The following is an 18,374-nucleotide window of genomic DNA, read 5'->3' as shown; positions in this document are numbered from 1 at the left end:
CCTTCTTTGGAGTAGTCACAAGCTCCCACCCAGATTAAAGGGAAAGAAACATAGATCCCCCCTCTTAGTGGGAGCAGTGACAATCACGTTGTAGGAAGAGCATGTGGGATGGGATAAACGCAAAATGTGAGTATATTTGGAAAATGCAATCTGCCACAGATTCAGAAGTAGCAGGTACTCTAGATACATATGTATGCAAAAAGTAGGAGATGAATCCCTTGAAAATGCAGTGGTCTAATGATCAAATGCAATTAACGAACTATGATTGGATCCTGGTCTGAAAAAAACAGCTATAAAACATTGTAGTCTCTATCCGCAATTCCTTACTTGTTGTATATAAAACAAATTCCCTGTTCTTTATTTTCTTTTTCCCCCATTGTGCTATATAGGTGTCTTTGTGGTGTTTAAATTCAAATTTTAGTTCATGGGTTGTAGAATATCAATATGAGGTTGTATTGGACTAAAGAAAATGGACATCACCCAGAAATCATGCATGCAGTGTCTGATGAAACTCTGGATTGCCTCCCTTTAGAGAGGAGGCAAGCACATTTTTGGTTGTTATGAAGAAGAAATGCATTGTATTTAGTAGGAATTGTGTGTGTGTGTGTTTAAGTATGGAAACAAGGGTGCATCCTGATATTGGATACTCAATGGGGTGGGTGGTGATACCTGATATTCTATAGAAAAATTAATTTCCTGCTTAAAATAACCTGAGTCCATTTTTGTTGCTTGCAACCACGAAACCCAACTGATCTACCTCCCCATGTCAGAGAGAGTAACAGCAGCCACAGGAATGGAAGAGAACTCCATCATCCAGACCAAAATCTGGGATAGAAGCAGCAATGGCAGTGATGATGGAAGTTTTTGCTGCCAACTAAAGACACCAGGAAAATTGCACCAGTGGCTGTTATAAGGATTAAATGGGGCAACATTTGAAAAGCATTTAGAACAGTGGCTCGGTAGTAAGGGCCATATAACATAAATGTTGTTAAACAAAAACAAATTAGTTAGTGCTAGTAAAAAGTTTAAAGTTAAAATACATATAAGCTTTTTGGAGTTTCCACAAAGATAAAAAGAGAATTTGGGACGTTGAATGTCTCAGTCATTCTACGATGGTGGTTCAGAACCAAAGATACTTTTGCTACCTTTGAAATCGTTATCCATGTCCTAAATTGCCTCTTCCTGGCAGACAAAGATTTTTCACTCCGTATCTACTGCCACCATCTTAGTCCAACCTACCATCATCTCTTGCCTGGATGGCTGCAGTATCTGACTAATTGGTCCCCCCAACTTCCACTCTTAACCTCCCTACAACTCATTTTTTACACTGAAACCAGTGATGAAATTGAAAATCTGATTGTGTCATTCTCCCAGATGGAAATCCCCCATTGTTTCTCCATTACCGATGCCTGCCAATATCTCAGTGTTTATTCAATTCTCCTGATTTTGTAAAGTTCTCTTCAGGTGACCATGCACAAAGAATAGCAAGCTTTAAATACTGAACATATCTCTAGAGAGTTTACTGTCCCCAGTGAAAAATAACATCAACAAAACTAACCTAATACCCATTTAATGAAGTATAAACTAGTTATTGTGCAATATAGTAATTAAATATAATCAGTGTATGAGTGTATCAGGGTATCAGGGCTCAATCAGGGAAGAAGATCACCTTGAGTATTGTGGAATAAAACATCTACTAGAGGAATGAGACCTTTCATAATTATGGGGAAGTTTGGAGAAGTAAAGCCTAAAATGGGAAGTTGGAGGATGAGAAAAAAAATCACTAATCAACCTTCCTGACACATTGGCGTGATTGGACAAGTTACAGCCTGTCGGGGAATTTGTGAAGCCAGGAACATCCAGATGCTGCAGTGGGACTGTAGAGAGCTGGTGGAGAAATCTATGGGAAGCTATTGCCTTTGCACCTGATGGTGGGCCTGGGGTTACTGCTGGTCAGCAGGGCCAGCAACTGGAAAGAAGAGGGACACACAAAGTGGGGAGAGCCAGGCTACGCTAGAACACATCAGCACCTCTCCATCTCTCATGGCGTCCGACCACGCAGCTTTCAGAGAACACGGCTGCTTCATTTCTGCCTTCTAAATCTTGTGCAAAGTTTTCATTTGGATAACTTTAACATGGAACCATTTAGGGAAGGAGATTCTAGAAAAAGTGATTCTAGCTTAGCCAGGTTGATACAGTACAAATTCATTGCCATCAATAAACATTTAGATAAATTGCTAATTTATATATTTTTTAAACTATTTAACCAAATTGCTAGGTTTTGCCTTCTCACTCTGTTGGTTTATGGATTTTATGAGCAGGAAAATTTTTATTGTTTTCTCTGATTTTAGATATTTTTTCATCATCACCACAATCATGCTCACACACGATGTCTTAGTCAGCTTGAGCTCCTATAACAAAATACCATAGATTAGGTGGCTTAAAAAAAAACAAACATTTATTTCTCAAAGTCTGGAGGCTGGAAAGTTCAAGACAAAGGTGCCAGCAGATCTGGTGTCTGGTGAGAGTTCTTTTCCTGGTTTGCAGATGGCTGCCTTCTTGCTATAACCTCACACAGTGGAGAGAGAGAGGACTCTGGTCTCTTTCTCTTCTTATAAGGACCTTAATCCCATCATGGGAGCTCCATCCTCATGACCTCATTGACGCAATTACCTCCCAAAGGTCTCAACTCTAAATACTATCACATTGGAGGTTAGAGCTTCAATACATGAATTTGGGAGAACACAAATATTCAATTCATATCATGTACACACTCATGTGCACACACACATCAGAAACTACTAGCTGTGTTTAAGGTAGATTGGGTTCCCTAGGGGCAGATCCTGGAATGAGGATTCTTGTTCAAGTGATTTATTGCAGGAGGACCCTCAGGAAATGGGGGTGAGGGAAGAATGATAGGGTAAGAGTGTGGTCTCAGCTGGATGCTAGCTAAGTCGGATCCCTTGGGGAAGCTCTGGAGCATAAATTGCACCAGAGAGTTGGTCCCATCTCAAGGCTAGGACACTGGCTCTTTGAACCTCAATGTGAGTTAGTTATCATCTGAGGTCTGTTGGGGAGGAGATGGATGGGTGCAAAGCATTTGGCTGAGGGCAATTCTCCAGAGAACAGGCAGCTGTGAGTGTTATCAGCCAACCCTTAGTTGGTAATGAGGTTGGGAAAGGGCCCAAGAGCATTCACTATAAGGTGCTTTGGGAGCAGAAACCTCTGTATATGGAGTGTGTAGGAACTAAGCCAACTGCATCAGAAGGCCCATAGCAGAATCCTCTGTTTCTACTCCCTTTGTTTCTGCTGTAACTTCAGATGTGACACTGATTCCCTAGCAGTTTGGTCTCCTGGCTCCTGATTATAGATAGCCCTCTGTGGCTCAGTGCTTGGTTATGGATGCTGCATTTGCCACCATTTCCCTCATAGTTCCTATCTATCCTCTCTTGTATTACTGGCCTCAGGTTGTCTGGGGCTCATGCTTGGATGCCCATTTCTGTTTCACTGCCCAGCAGGGTTCTCGGGCTCCCTCCTGTCCTAGCACCCCACCTCCCACCTCAGCATTGTTATGTGCAACATAACATAATCACATCCATAAAAAGACAAAAGGTTTCTACCCAGTAGCTGTTCTTTTCCCTCATTCCCAAGAACTGCCTCGATGGTTTGTTTATTTGCTCTGATCTCTCCATTGCTTTCTTTATTCACTCTATATTAGTCATTTACTGCCATATAACAAATGATCCCGAAATGTAACAGCTGAAAGTAGTGAAAATTATCTCACGGTTTCTGTAGGTGGGGAATTTGGGAGCAGCCTAGCTGGGTGGTTGGGGTTCAGAGGGTCTCAGAAGGTTGCAGTCAATATGTTTGCCACAAGTGCAATCATCTGAAGCCTTGACTGGGTTGGAAGATCTGATCTGAAGATGGCTCACTCACACAGCTCAGTCGGCAAAAGGCCTCAGTTCCTTGCTGGCTATTGTCAGGAGGCCTTGGTTTCTCACCATATGGACTTCTCCATAGGGCTGCTTGAGTGTCCTCATGACATCGCAGCTTACTTCCCCCAGAATGAATGATCCAAGAGTAAACAATCCAATGTCTTCTAAGATCTAGTCTCAGAAGTTACAGACAGTCACTTTTGCCAAAATTATTTGGTAGAAATGAGTCACTAAGTCCAGGCCACACTCAAGGGGAGTGGAATTAAGTTCCATTTCTTAAAAGGAGGAGTATTAAAGAATTTGTGGACATATTTTTAAACCGACACATACCCCACCACACTAGCGTGGTCCCTGAGCAGCTGCTCCCCAGTCCTCACCTACCTGGGATACTTGCAGGACTGAGATAGCAGATTCTGAACCAAGAGACTGAGATTTACCTCCACTAAGGGATGATCACATGACCATCACTCCAGGGCACCTAAGAATTAGTAGGGGGAAGAGGTGCACAGTGAGGGAAGAAGGTGAAGAAAATGGGCTCTGAGGTCAGATAGCTTGGGATTCATGTCTTCACTTTGACATTTCTTACCTGGTTTGGGCAAATAACTTGATTTAAGCCAGTGAATATTTTTTGAGTATTAATTGTGTGTTAGGCACTGTGCTGGAGACTGAGAATAGAGTGCTGAAAAAAATTCACTCTTGTGGTGCTTACAGTCTAGCTAAGCAGACAGACGTTAAAGTCGTCATTTCAATCGTGATGAGGGTTATGTGCTATCAGAGCACATCCCAAGGGGATTTAGCTTGTCTAAGAATCAGGGAAGACCTCCTTGGGGAAGCGACATTTTAAGTTGAGATGTGTAGGATGATTAAGAGTTAGCCAGGTAAGAGGAACAGATGGTGTAAAGGTCCTGAGGTACCAAGACCCTTGAACTTCCAAGGAGACAAAAGGAAGCCAAGGGGCAGGAATGTTGACAGTGAAGGGGACAGTGGCGTGAGACAAGGCTGGAAAGCTGGGTAGGGACCATACTGCCCTGAGTTTCAGAGGCCACATTAAGGATGGGGACCCATATCTACAAGTCCCCAACAATAGTCAGGCCAACCCCTGACTCTTTTAAGCAGAGGTGTGACTTGATGAGATTTGAACAAATGAGTTAAAGAGGGACAAAGTGGATGTGGGGGGCCCATTTGGGGGTGCACTACAGGAGTCTAAGTGGAAAGGTGATAGTGGCAGTGGAGGTGAGAGACCATTAGGAGAGTAACAGATAAGACTCTATGGATGACTGGAGGAATCAATGAACACTGTCCAAAGTCAGATTTTTCAGTGGTGATAAGGGATAGTGGGTGACTGGGGTTAGATTATGCATTCTGCTTTAGGCATATGGCATTTCAGGGACTTGTGAGATAGGGGGCTTGGAGCTCAGAGTGGGCTGGGCTGTGAAGGTAGCTGTGAGAGTCTAATGTACACACTGCAACTGAAGTTCCCGGATTATTGAGATGGCCATGGTTAGAGGGTAGCAAGAGTCCAGGGAACCCCCACATTGAAGAGGCAGGGAGAAATGGAGCCAGCAAAGGTCCCTGAGGAGGGGCAGAGATGGGGGGAGGAGGAGAACCTGGAGAGTGTAGGTCACTGAGCCGAGGAAATGGTGTTTCTAGAGGAAGCATTAGGTGGAATTATCATTTTAATTAGGATAATTATAATCCTTATCTCATAGGACTTTTGTGAGGATTAAATGAGATAACATATACAAAAAATATTTTAGTAATTCATAGAGGCTTGATAAATGTTGGGTACTTTCCTGAGCAGAGGAAGGGGAGTGCGTGAGGTAAGGGCTGGGGAGGGGGCAAAAGGCCAGGATGCTCCTTCTGAAGTAACTTCTCAGCACCTAATGCACCGAAAGCAAACTTACAGTCAATTATTGACATTTGGGGCCAGCCAGCCTTTGATATAGTGCAGTGTAATTTTGGAAACCAGGAAAAAATCCCTTATTCTAAAAAAAAATCTATTTGCTTAATAGTGCTTTAAAAAATCCCTTCCAGGGAAGACCTGCAAAATCATTTCATTCTATAATAAAAGCTTTTAAAATGCAAATACCTCGGGCAGTTACCACAGTAATGTGAAGGAGACAGCTAAGTATAATTATGTTATCAGATTCTCTTTTATTTAACTTCAGGAAGGCACCCAGAACCAGGAAGAGGTGGGGAGGGCTTGGTCATTGAGGGGTAAACAAGAGAAGGGGGAGACCCCCAAGGCAAATTTCACTGACTTCTCAGTTTCACTATTTTGCTTCAGCCAGTATCTATCTTCACATCTTTTAGAAAAAAACACAACTTTTGTGCAAATGTACATTACACCCATCTGGGTGACTGGTGCTGCCCTTACCTTAGTAGAAACTATGCATCTGTCCTGTGTGTTCCACAGGATCGTATTCTTCTCTGGTAGGTGTAGACATTCTTTTTTTCCTTTCTACACAAAGCCCCAGTGCATAGTTGCATATTCTAGTTGTAGGTCTTTCCAGTTCTTCTATGTGAGCCACCACCACAGCATGGCTACAAATAGACGAGTGGTGTGGTTTCATGTCCAGGAACTGAACCTGGGCAGCTGAAGCAGAGTGTGCTGAAATTTAACCACTAGGCCATCTGGGCTGGCTCAGGTGTAGACATTCTAATGTCTAGAATTTAAATACAACAGATTCCCAAACCCCGCCCCCTTTAGGTGCTGGTGGTGTAGAGTGGACCCAGGGTGGGAACCAGTGCGGGAATCACTAAGGCTGGCCCTTTAGGAAAGGTGCACCTGGGAACTCATCCTGAGGAACCAACTTCCCCTTCACCTTCCCAGTAAGCACTCAGAAATGTGCTGGGTTACTTGTACCTGGTGGGCAGGGGGTCCTAAGCTAAAGTCTCCAGAACAGAACAGAGGACTAGGAGAGTAATGAGCCCCACTCCCCTCCCATGAGGATGGAAAGGGAGCTTCTGAAGACCCTGATGGGCTTCTCAGATAATCTGGTGGTGTCTTGTCATGGGCATCAGGGCACTGAGGGCCAGAGAAGCCCCTCTGAAGGCTGGAAGGCTGCTGAGTCTCCATCCGTGTAGTCAGCAGTGTCCTTTCTCAGGGCCTGTGAGGATATATCTGTCAATCACTGTCATCTGCGTAGTCAAGCTTTTACTATAGGAAACTGTTCCTTTTCTGGAGGCCATCTATGCCCTTGCAGTACATTAAATCCATAAAGCTATCTGTTACGATAGGGTTCTGAATAATTAACTGAAGGTAGCCCTTTAATTCAACCCAACTGCATTTGCACTTATTAGGCACCCACAGTGAAATTGGAGGCCAGAAGAGCAGAACAGTCCTTGACCTCAAGGGGACTTGTCACAGTCCCATTGGGAGGTGTCGAGCTCTACTGGCGACCCCTCCTCCGATGCCACAGTTCTCCCCCCAACCTCCACACACCTCTCTTTCCTGCTGCCCACCCCACCGCAGTTCCTGGACTTGAGGCAGATCTGCCGAAGAAGCTCCAGGGGGCCTCAGGCTCACCCTGGCTGCTGGTCAACTTGCTGCCTGAGCCTAGCTCTGGTAACCAGATGCTTGCCTCCATCTCCTCTGTGCCTCAGAACTGCCTTGGACTCTGCCTGTCATCTGCAGGACAAGCCTCTGATTCTTCCTTGTTAGGAGCAATGCCATCATCTCCCCATACCACCCTCAATACGTGTTACATCCCACAGTGCCAATGTCCATCTGGCCCACCCCGTTTGTCACACCCCTGCTCTGCTGCAGACTGAGCTTCCGACATCTGGCTCTGGATCTAGACCCCTTGTATATATACCTGCCCTCACATCCCCACTTCTAGTGAACGGACTTAATTCTAGAATTTTCTCCCTTAATAATCAGTTCTACTCCACTTTAGTTAATCATAGATGTGCAGCTGTTTCTTGAGCTGTGTCAGGAGGAAGGGAGTAAGAAAAAAGAAAACAAATGCAAGAAATGTGCAGTGGTGGACAATTGAAACTGAGTGATTCAAAATAAGAATACAATGGGTATTCTGCCGGACCAGACCTGTGTATTCCAGTAGAGGAGTCAATCATTCATCCACAGGGGCACAATATCTCTCAAGACACAGCAGTAAGGTAAGAAAAAAGGGAGGAAGAACAGCAAAATGCTAAGGGACTCAGCTAAAGAACAAAAAACAAAGTGTCTGGCAAGGTGTGCACCAAATTCCATACGAGTAAATGAGATAATTTCACCCACTGATTAGAAGAATTTTGGTCCCATTGACACTTGAAAGCAAGGTCAAAATTGGAATTCATTAGCCTTTCTCCAAGTTTCCCCATGTGGTTGACTATACTATCCAGCTATCCAGACTGGAAATCTGGTGTTAAAGCAAAAATGAACACTAAGACTCCAAAACTTGAGCATGAAGACATTATTGCCATTATCTTCATGTCATTCAAATATGTAAATAAGTGGAGTGTGTGTTTTAAACTGAGATCTCTCCTCAGTCAGTGATCTCGGGTGGGATTGATCCCATCAATGACCCTGGATGGTGATGTTGGGAAGATTTTGTTATAGAGTGAAGAAGGATATTTTTTTCCTCTTAAGCTCTGTTTCAGCTTGTCCTCTTTATCAAATACTTGGGCATTTGATTCTTGTAACTCATGAGTTCCTGTCTACACATTCATCTTCTGGGAAAATTCACAGAACATATTTGCAAATGGAAAATAATTTGCTGGTATTTTTTCCCTTTTTTTTGGCACACGAATAAACTGAATGTTCTGACAAATTCAGTATCTCTTGCTTTGCCGACTGCCTTGCCCAATATTTGTCTTCAGCAGTTTCATTGCAGTTATTTTTTTCTCACAAAGAAATACACGTCTTCACATTTAAGACTCACAAATTGTTGCTCCCACTTTTCAAAGGAGATGTGGTGTTTCCAGATTTAGAAAGACACTTCCAGCTGCCAAGCTCTGTCAGACCCTGCCTTGGCTTAACGAGGAATGTTTCTGTTTTCCTTAGGCAAAGAAAAAAAAGCAAAGCACCCAAATTATTTAAGTATCTTTCAGTTTAGTTTAGTGGCCAAGAAACGCAGTTATGTGAAAATCTGGAGGAGGAGCTTGGGTTGAGGACTTGGACTCAACTGTCAAATGCTGTGCCTGGCTTTGCGCAGACTGGCGAAGCTTCTGAGCCTCTTTCCTTGCTGGGATAATGGGGAGGTTGAACTATAGGGTTTTTGGAGTCTTTTCTAGTTCTAAAGTTCTATGATTTGATATATTAATCTCCTCTACTGTTACCAAAGTTTTTGTATGTGTATACCCTCTCCAAAGGAGGGGTAGTATGTCTCATTGTAAGGAAGTCACCAGGGACAATGGGAATGTGTTGTTAGACGATTTTTCACTCTCTGTTGAGGCCATGAGGGATGACAAGTGGTTAATACTGGGACAGGAAATGCAGCAGGCTTGGACCAGGAAGTCAGGGACTTCCTCTCCTCTCTGGGAACCTAATCTGATTGCTCATGGAAGAAGCCTGACTTTGGGTGTCTTTTGTGGCTACTCTGGAACATCTACTGACCTGATCACACAAGCTCCATGGCATTCCTCAGCAGGGGAGGATTTTTGGTATGTGGACATTTCCGTGAAGATCTGTAATACTGGTGTCTGAGGCACTGGACGTTGACGACGCACTGCGAGAGAGGAGTGCTCTCATCCTCCTTGCACTCTCAGAAACTACTGCCAACTGTGCAGTGAACCTCGGACTCAATGGTGATTCCCTAAGACATAGGGCTGGTACTGGACTGCTGGCTTTGGTGGCAAGGTGGCCACAATCTCAATCTCAACTCTTTCTGCCTTGGACCTCAGCTACTGTTGCAGTTCTTTTGGCTGAAGAATTTGATGGACTCCCTGTTTTCAACTGTTCTACAGTGAAACCACAACTGCAACAATGGTGGTAGAGAATGGTTTCTTCTGGCAGACAAAGGGATTTTCTTTGAAGTGATTTAGGTAAGCACCCATGGGCTTCCTGAATGTATCACAGACAGGAAACCCCAGGAGAGGAGAATAGATTTCTTGCTCTTGGAATGGGAGTGCTGAATTTTATTGATTTGATTATGAAAAGAGATATCATCTTATTTTGAGTTGCAAAGGGGTGAAGGAGGACATTTTGATTATATCATACTTTTTAGTTTCTCCCACAGATAACAATTATTCAATAAATGCTTGTGGACTGACAATGAATAAATGAAACTGATGTCAAATAGAAACTGAGGATAAAAGAGTTCTACTGGCCAATAGCTGTTTGTCTTGATTTATCCTCTAAGGTGTGGTTGGTGTTGAACAATGGGTGGAGTTTCCAAAGGGTGGGTGAGAACTGGCCCATTTCTTCATTTGGAAGTTTATGATTTTATTTCTTCATTTTTGAGCAGATGGCAAGCAATCTAAAACCTCCGCTTCCTTTTCTTTCCATTTTCTCCCTTTTCTATTCTCCATTCTTTCTCTTTCTCTCTACAATTCTTAGTCTTCCATGTGTAAAAACAATGGTTAAGAGGACAGAAGTTTAGAGTTGAAGGAAACTAATCAATTTCTAGACTGACCCTGGAAGCATTCCTTTGCATGCTCCCCCCCGCCCCTCCTCCCCGCCCCCCACACTTTGAGCCCTGAGATAGCGAGCAGGCAATAAATTTGAAGACACTCAAAATCTCGGTCTAGCAAATTGTTCAGATTGCCAAGCCATTTCAAGTCCTTAGGGTTGTGTGGGCATCATACAAAGGGAGTTCCAAGTGCGGACTCTTTCTTCAGAGTTTTCTTTTCCTGAATAACAGACTACTGCAAACTTTAGTGGCTTGAAACAACAACCATTTTATTATATTTCACTATTTCTTGGTTGGAAATTTGGCAGTTCTCAGTGGGGTGATTCTTCTGCTCCACTTGGGGTTGCCTGGGGTTGCTCAGGGTATTCAGCTGCAGCTGGTCTGATCTGGAGGGTCCAAGGTGGCTTTTCTTACATTCCTGGCACCTTGGCAGGAACGGCATTGGCTGGAAAATTGGTTTGGCTGTCCCCTCTCCATGTAGTCTCAGGGCCTTTCCACATGGTCTCTCCAGCAGGACAGCCAGACTTTTTATGTGGCTAGTGACAGCTCCAAAAGAGCAAGGAAGGAGCTGCCTGTTCGCTTAAAGACTAGTCCCAGAACTAGCATAGCTCTTACACTGTACTCTGATGGTTAATACTGTGCATCAACTTGTCTGGGCCATTGGATGCCCAGTTGTTTGGTTAAACATTATTTCTGGGTGTGTCTATGAGGGTTTCTGGATGAGATTAGCATTTGAATTGGTAGATTGAATAAAGCAGATTGCTCTTCTTAATGTGAGTGGGTACCATCCAATCCACTGAGGACCTGAATAGAAGAAAGAGGTGGAGGAAGGGAGAATTTGCACTCTGCACTCAACTGCTTGAGCTGGGGTCTCGATCTTCCCCTGCCCTCACACTGGGACTTACACCATCAGTGCTCCTGATCCTCAGGTCTTCAGATTCAGAATGGAACTTACACTACTGGTTTTCCTGGGTCTCCCCCTTGCAGACGGCAGATATTGAGACTTAGCTTCCATATCAGGTGAGCCAATTCTTTATAATAAATCTCTTTCTGTCGCTCTCTCTCTCTCTATATGCTATTGGTTCTGTTTCTCTAAGAACCCTGACTAATACAATTGTGCCAACTCAGAATCAACAGGAGGGTAAATAGAGCCCACCTCTTTATGAGAGGAATGTCAAGGAATTTGCAGCCATCTTTAACCCACCAGAGGGGCTTATGGGTTGCATGTTAGTGCACACACAACTGGGATTGCCCTCTGCTGGGAATCGGAGAAATGAGGCTGTGTGATTCTATGTGCCAAGGGATACTGGCGTGGAAACATCTGGGGCCTCTTAATCAAAACTGTGGCTCCTCTGATGGAATGGAGCAGAGGCTTGTGTGCCATTAGTTACTACACTGATATCTGCAGAAGTTCTGGCTCTAATAGCCGAAGATAAGAAGAATTTTAAAAGTGCAATCCTTAGTATTAGGCTGTTGGGTGAATTTCATTTTGATCTCTGAACTGTGTTTCCTCATGTTGGCAGTGACAGAGAGGAACACTGCATCCTTAGCAAGAATTATTCTTCAGTGTGACCTCGACTGCTTCATTTCATTTTATACTGCTAAACTCAACCCCACTTTTTGATAAAACTAACAGACCAAGAACTCCCAATTATAGAGTGCCTGGCACTCTGTACTTTATGTCCAATCCTCCCAGTAACTGTGCAACTTCCATGTGCTAGCCCCACTTTGCAGATGAGGGAAGAAAAGTTCAGAAAGGTTATGGAACCAGCTCAAGGTTATGCAGAAAGCGGCACATTTGCTATTTGAACCAAGGCCTGCTTGGATCCACAGCCTCTTTCCACTATCCCATGTGATCTTTGGAAATTCAGAGAACCTTAGAAAACATTCATAGTATACTACCCGAGAAAGCACAGAGCCAATGGCTGGACTGAGTAGCCAGCAGGAGGTCTGAAGTTCAGTATTGTGTTCAGCTGCCACCTCCCACAAAGGCTATTGCTGGGCCGCCAACGTGTTTTCATTCCAGCCGCACCTCTCTTTGAGTAATCTTGATATACACAAAAGCATAAAGGTGCAGAGTGATTTGTCCTTTTTCAGAAGTGTCTTTTTTTTAAATAAAATATCTCTTTTCCAAGTTCCTTTGAATAGATAGCCCTACTAGGGTATTTAAGGATGATTCAATATGCAAATAACTGTGAAAAAGAACCACGTTGATATGATTCCCTCCTCATAATACCTAACTGGGTTAGTCTGGGTCCCTGGAAAAGCTGGTGTGAAAGAAACTGGGGAGGTTGCTGGTAAGGCTGAGAGAGTCATCAGGCTCCAATGTAATCCGACCCTGAGTGAAGACGAGTGAAGAGAGGATGGCTGGAAGTGTCCTGGACAGCTGTGCAATCTCGGGAAGGTTTGGCATGGCCCCAAGGAGTCCTCGAGCCAAAACTGGTCATCAAACAAGTCTGTATCCTCTAGGAATGAGCCTCTCTCAGAATCTCTGTCCTGCTCAGTTACTGGCTGGGAGTGGCAATGGACTTCAGAGTGAGGCAGTTGGGCCCTCGGTCAATTGAGCTCACCATGGCTGGAGGCCTACGAGGTGCGCTCATTGCTGTCACACTAACAATGTTCTGAGCATACATAGGATGCTTAATAAATGCACGTGGGATCTTGGTCTCCAAAGCAGTCTTGTGATACTCTGTGTACTTCCTTCTTCTGTGCTTTTGCTCAAATTTTCCTCTGCTTTGCTTGCTCTTCTCTATCTACATTCAAGAACCAGCTCAGATCTTACCTCTGAAGCCTTCTCCAATCCCCACTGCCAGAATTAATCTTACAAATTCTTCTTCTAGGCATCCAGGGTACTATCTCTGTACTTTTACCATTGATCTAATATAGACTAATGCACACTAGAATTACTTGTTTGCATATATAAAGTCCTGGGGACCTAGGGTAGTGTCTTATTCATTTTTTGTGCCCCCCCAAGAAATCTAGCACAGGCTTTGCACATAGTAGGAGCTTAATAATTAGTTCTTAAATTTGTTGAGATTCTTCCAATAGGATGTACCTGAAAGCATCTTTAGAGAGAAGTGGTAATACAGTTCTGCCCAGAATCTCTTACAAGAACCTCAAATAGTGTGGCCCAAACTGAACATCAGTTCCCCAAATATACTTCACATCCATTATGTCAGTGCCCACCATCCATGCTCCAGTCCCTAAGCCAGACAACCTCAGCGTCCTCCTGGGCTGCTGCCCTGGGTCACACCCAGTTTTATGGGTGCTACTTTGGAAAGGTATCCGTGATGTGCTCTTCATCCCTGAAGCCTCCATCCTCTTTCACTCAGACTGGCTTTCCTTGTGGCCTGTTCTGATATATACCCTTCCCGTCAAGCCTCTCCATTGTCCCTGAGCCAGGGCTGGGACTAGGGTGCAGGCGGTGAGGTGAAATTTAAGGAGACATTCCTGTCAGGATCATGCAAGCGCTGAGAGGGAAGGCTTCCTTAAATTTTGTTCCTTAGGTGCCTCGCTCACCTCATTCTAGCCCAGGCCTGCCCAGAGTCCACCTGTGATGACGAATTTTCTTTAATGAAAGTCCTTCTAGCAATCTTCATTGCAGCCGGTCCAGCCATGGCTGTGCATTGCCTGCAGACTTTCATGAAAATACAAACTCTTCATTTTCACCCCAGATTCAATCAGACTGCTAGAGGATAGGGCTCAGGAATCTGCATAGCCAGATTTGGGAACCCCTGGCTCACAGGACCAAGTCCAGACTCTGGAAAAACATTTATGGTTCCTCCCAATCTGGCACCTGCCTGCTTCTGGCTTCGTTTTCAGTTGGTTTCCTCTTGGCAGGCACCCCATAGGCCAATCGCCCCAAACCACTCATTAGACCCAAGCATGCCCTGCATCTTTGCGCCTCTGAGCCTTTGCTTTGGTTGTACTCTCTGCCCAGAATGCTCGTCTTGCCCTTGTCCATTCTCCTAGGCAAAATTCTACTCATTCTTCAAGATCCACTTCAAATGCCATCTCGTCTCTGAAACCTTTCTGGATCTCCATTTCTGCCCTTTAATAGAACTGTTTACCCATCTCTGCCCTCATGTATTTTATTCATAACATCAGTCGCACCTCTCATGCTGTCACATCGCTTCTATGAGGGTCCCCCTCTCTGCCCAGGTCCTAGGGGTCAGGAACTGCATATTTATGTTGGATCTGTAGCACCTCACACCTTGCCTGGAGCACCTATTAGTTGAGCATCTATTAGTTGTTTATTGAATTGAGTGGAAATCAGTACTAACTAGCTGAATTAGACTTTTCACAGTATCTAATGTAATGCCTTGAACAAAAGTCTTTAAAAATATTTTTTGAATGAATAAATGAACAAAGGAATGAATATGGGCCAGAGTTTACCATCACCATTTGGCCACTTCCAGAGAACGTGTGTGTGTTTCGATATCACTCAGTAGAGCTCAAATGTCAGTGTGCATAAACAAGAATCGTCTAGGATGTTATTACATATGCAGACTCCTGGCCACACTCCCAGGGCTGCTGGTTCAGTAGGTCTGGGTGGGGCCTAGGAATTTACATTTGTAACAAAGCATCTGGGGCAATTCTGAGACAGGTGGTCCACAGACCACATTTTGAGAAACACTGCAGGGGACTTTTGGTGTTCAGCAGGTGGTGTTCATTCTATGGAAGGATTCTCAGTTGAACTATCTCAAAGTTCAACCTTTAAAGTTTAAAGATACTGTGGAGTCTTGTCGGAAGGACTTGGTAAAAGTACCAGGTCTGATGTGGCATCTGTGATATTGTGATTTATAAGAAATGTATATTTGGTCTTCATCTCCATTTCTGGCACAGAGCTCCTAAAAACCCTTGGAATTTCCTAAGTGATGAGAGTGATAAAGATGTCTTTTGTAAGGACTGCACCTAAGGATGAGGACTGGTTGCCATGGGATTAGAGGGTTGAAATTTTCAGTCCCGCCCCCTCACCTCCAGGGAGTGGGGAAGGGCTGGAGGTTGGAATCGCCAATGGCCAATGATTTGATGAATCATGACTACATAATGAAGCCTCCATAAGAACCCTTGGAGTTTCTGGAGATTTGGGGAGAGTAGTATGCTTGGAGACGGCATGGAGGCTCTGTGCCCTTTCCTCATACCTCGCCCTACGGCTCTCTTCCATCTGGCTGTTCCTGAGTTATATCCTTTTATAATAAACTGGTGACCTAGTAGTAGAATGTTTCTCTGAGTTCTGTGAGCTGCTCTAACAAATTAACTGAATGCAAGGAGGGATCATCAGAACCTCTGATCTATAGCCAGTTGGTCAGAAGCACAGGTGACAACCTGGGCTTGTAATTGACATATGAAGTGGTGGTTTGGGGCAGTCTTGTAAGACTGAGCCCTCAACCTATGAAATCTGATGCTATCTCCAGGTAGATAGTGTCAGAATTGAGTTGAATTCTCAGATGCCCTGCTGGTGTTCAAGAATGCTTGTTGGTGTGGGGAAACCCCCCTGCCACACACATTGGAAATTGGTCTCGGAATACCCTTTTACATCTGACGGGTATTCAGACTCTGGGAAGGCCAATCTTGGGACAGTCATTGGATCCTGCCACAGCAGGAAGAATGTCAGTCCATGCAAGCTTTACCTTGGTTGCAGAGCCCCTGGTCTCTGGCTCATGGCTGTAGTGGGGCTCCCCTGCTCTTGCATGTGACTCTATTTGGAAGCCTTGATTTCCAATACTGGCTCAGTCTGGGTGGCTCCCTGGCTTTCTCCTAGTCTCTAGGCACAGTTTCTGCAGTGGTTCCTACAGGTCCGCTGCCTTCATCACCATCATACTTCCTCCAGCCTCACCTCAAAATGGTGAATCAGGTGGGTCTGGTGGAAGGAGGCCAGGAAGACAAGCTTACAGCTCAAAGTTCTGCTCTGCACTCTGCCACTGACCACCCACCAGACTTACCACAGGCCACTCAACCAAAGTCAGCAGACACTTCACCACCACCCGCTATGTGCACAGCCTAGTCTGCAGAACCTCCAGGGCCCCAGATTCCTCAGCTGTGAAATCTCTTGCAGTTCTAACTGCTGCAAATTGAACGCAAAGGCAACTAAATAAAGCCTATTTCATTTTAAGTTTCCTTTGGGCACGAGAGACAGAAACATTCTCTCAGAACAAAAAAGTAACCAGAATGTTGTTGTTGGGAATGGGAAGTCCGTCTCCCCCTGGGAAGATCCCTTGACAGAGTTAATGATTAGTCTTCAACCTCCTTTCTGTCTCCAGCGTTCTTTTAGGTTCTGTATGGAGAAGGAAGAAGCAGCCGACTGGGCCAGAGCGAGGCACTTTTGGGTAAATGGAGGCTGATGAGGATTTTTAGGCTGCTTAATTTTAAAACAGTTTATGATGAGGATTTTTAGGCTGGTTAATTTTAAAACTGCAGATGAGAACCAGGCTCCGAGGAGTGGAATTTGCTTGCCCTTTGATCAGAGACAGTTGCATTTGTGAAGAAAATCTCCATGCCTCCCTCTCTGCGCCAGGAGGAAGGGGGGATGGCCTTATCTCTGGAAACTCTTAATGGGGAAGGCAAGAACTTAAGTTGTTTACTGTCTGGCAACCTCATGTAACTGACCCCCCACCCCAAAATCCTCCTTTGTCTTTAGCTGAAGATAATATTTGAGCGGTGACTTCTGCCATTTACTCAATCCGGTTTGATTCTTATCTAAAAGTTGTGGGACCGCCCAATGGCCGGACCCTACCGGCACTGGTACCATTTTAACTTTTTTTTCTTTGTCTCGTAAAGAGATAACTCACATACCTATGCCTTAAATTTAGCTCTAACCCTCAACTTGGGGCAGCAGAAGCTCTGACTGCCCATGGGTCCTGTCCCCATGCTATTCTATACTATTCTCTAAATAAAAGAGCACTACTGCCAGATCTTGAGAGTCTAAGAAATCTTTCTTTCGACTCCTCGGCTCACCAACCCCACATCAGAGGCCACGAGCAGAGCTTTATGTGTTCTGGAAAACCTCAGCCAAGGAAGCAGCACCTGGGAACTGAGAGGGGTCAGAACTCTTGGGGACTGGAGGAGAGAAGGCCTGCATGCTCCCGTAGCTCACCAACACCTGCATAAGCCATCGAACTGAGCACACTAACTTAGCAGCCTCTCTTCGAGTCCAAGGAGGAAGAAGGGAAGTCAGCACAAACATGAATAAGCCTTCAAGGACAAGAGGTCAGCTGACTTCCCAAAGACATGTGGGTCACGCCAGATCTCCTTAGCTTGGCACTCTGTACCTGCCCACCAGCTAACCCTAAGTCTCCCTAGTTCCAGTCGCTGTGCTCCCCCTTCCACGCCAGTGGGCGCGACCCTCCACCCCCAGCGTTTTGATCCTGTGATCCACTTCTCATCGAAATGCCCTTGGCCTCTCTGAAACTTTTCTGCTTTTTCAGTTTAGTTTCGGTCCATCTCCTCCAGGAAGTCTCCCCTGTTCCACCAGCTGGCAGCAGGCACCACTCGGCTGAGCTCCAGCCTGACCCACCTGCTTCCTAGCATGTCCACCCCTAAAGCATCCTTTCAGTATTTTCCTTCAAGAGCCACCATGTTTGGAAGGATTTAGCCTACTGATCACATTTACGTGGCAGGTATTTATCTACCACTTACTTAACCGTGGTAAACCAATCAACCACATATTTCCCCAGTTTTGTTACTCAAAGAAGAATCCAGTCTCTCAGGGAGTTCTTCCCCGCTTGACCATCCTTGGAGTGTTCCTGGTGCCAAAATCACCTCTCAACTCTTCTTACCCTTTTGCTTCATGCTAAGTGTTAGGAAAGCATTTTAATCATAAATGTCACTATTATTTGACATCATATTGAAAATAGTCGTTTCTATA

At 44.7% G+C, this 18,374-nt stretch overlaps 1 long non-coding RNA gene across 1 annotated transcript; it reads left to right on the top strand.

The window, feature by feature from the left end:
- The first annotated feature begins 9,428 nt into the window (after window positions 1–9,428).
- LOC139045531 (uncharacterized) lies at window positions 9,429–17,420 on the top strand. Its single transcript, XR_011504042.1, has 3 exons — window positions 9,429–9,920; window positions 11,437–11,527; window positions 16,771–17,420. It is a non-coding gene; the product is annotated as an uncharacterized lncRNA (long non-coding RNA).
- The last annotated feature ends 954 nt before the right edge of the window (window positions 17,421–18,374 follow it).

The sequence above is a fragment of the Equus asinus genome, chromosome 6 (genome assembly GCF_041296235.1).
Source record: "Equus asinus isolate D_3611 breed Donkey chromosome 6, EquAss-T2T_v2, whole genome shotgun sequence".
Taxonomy (NCBI): Eukaryota; Metazoa; Chordata; class Mammalia; order Perissodactyla; family Equidae; genus Equus; species Equus asinus.
This window is presented reverse-complemented; position numbering and strand designations above follow the sequence as displayed.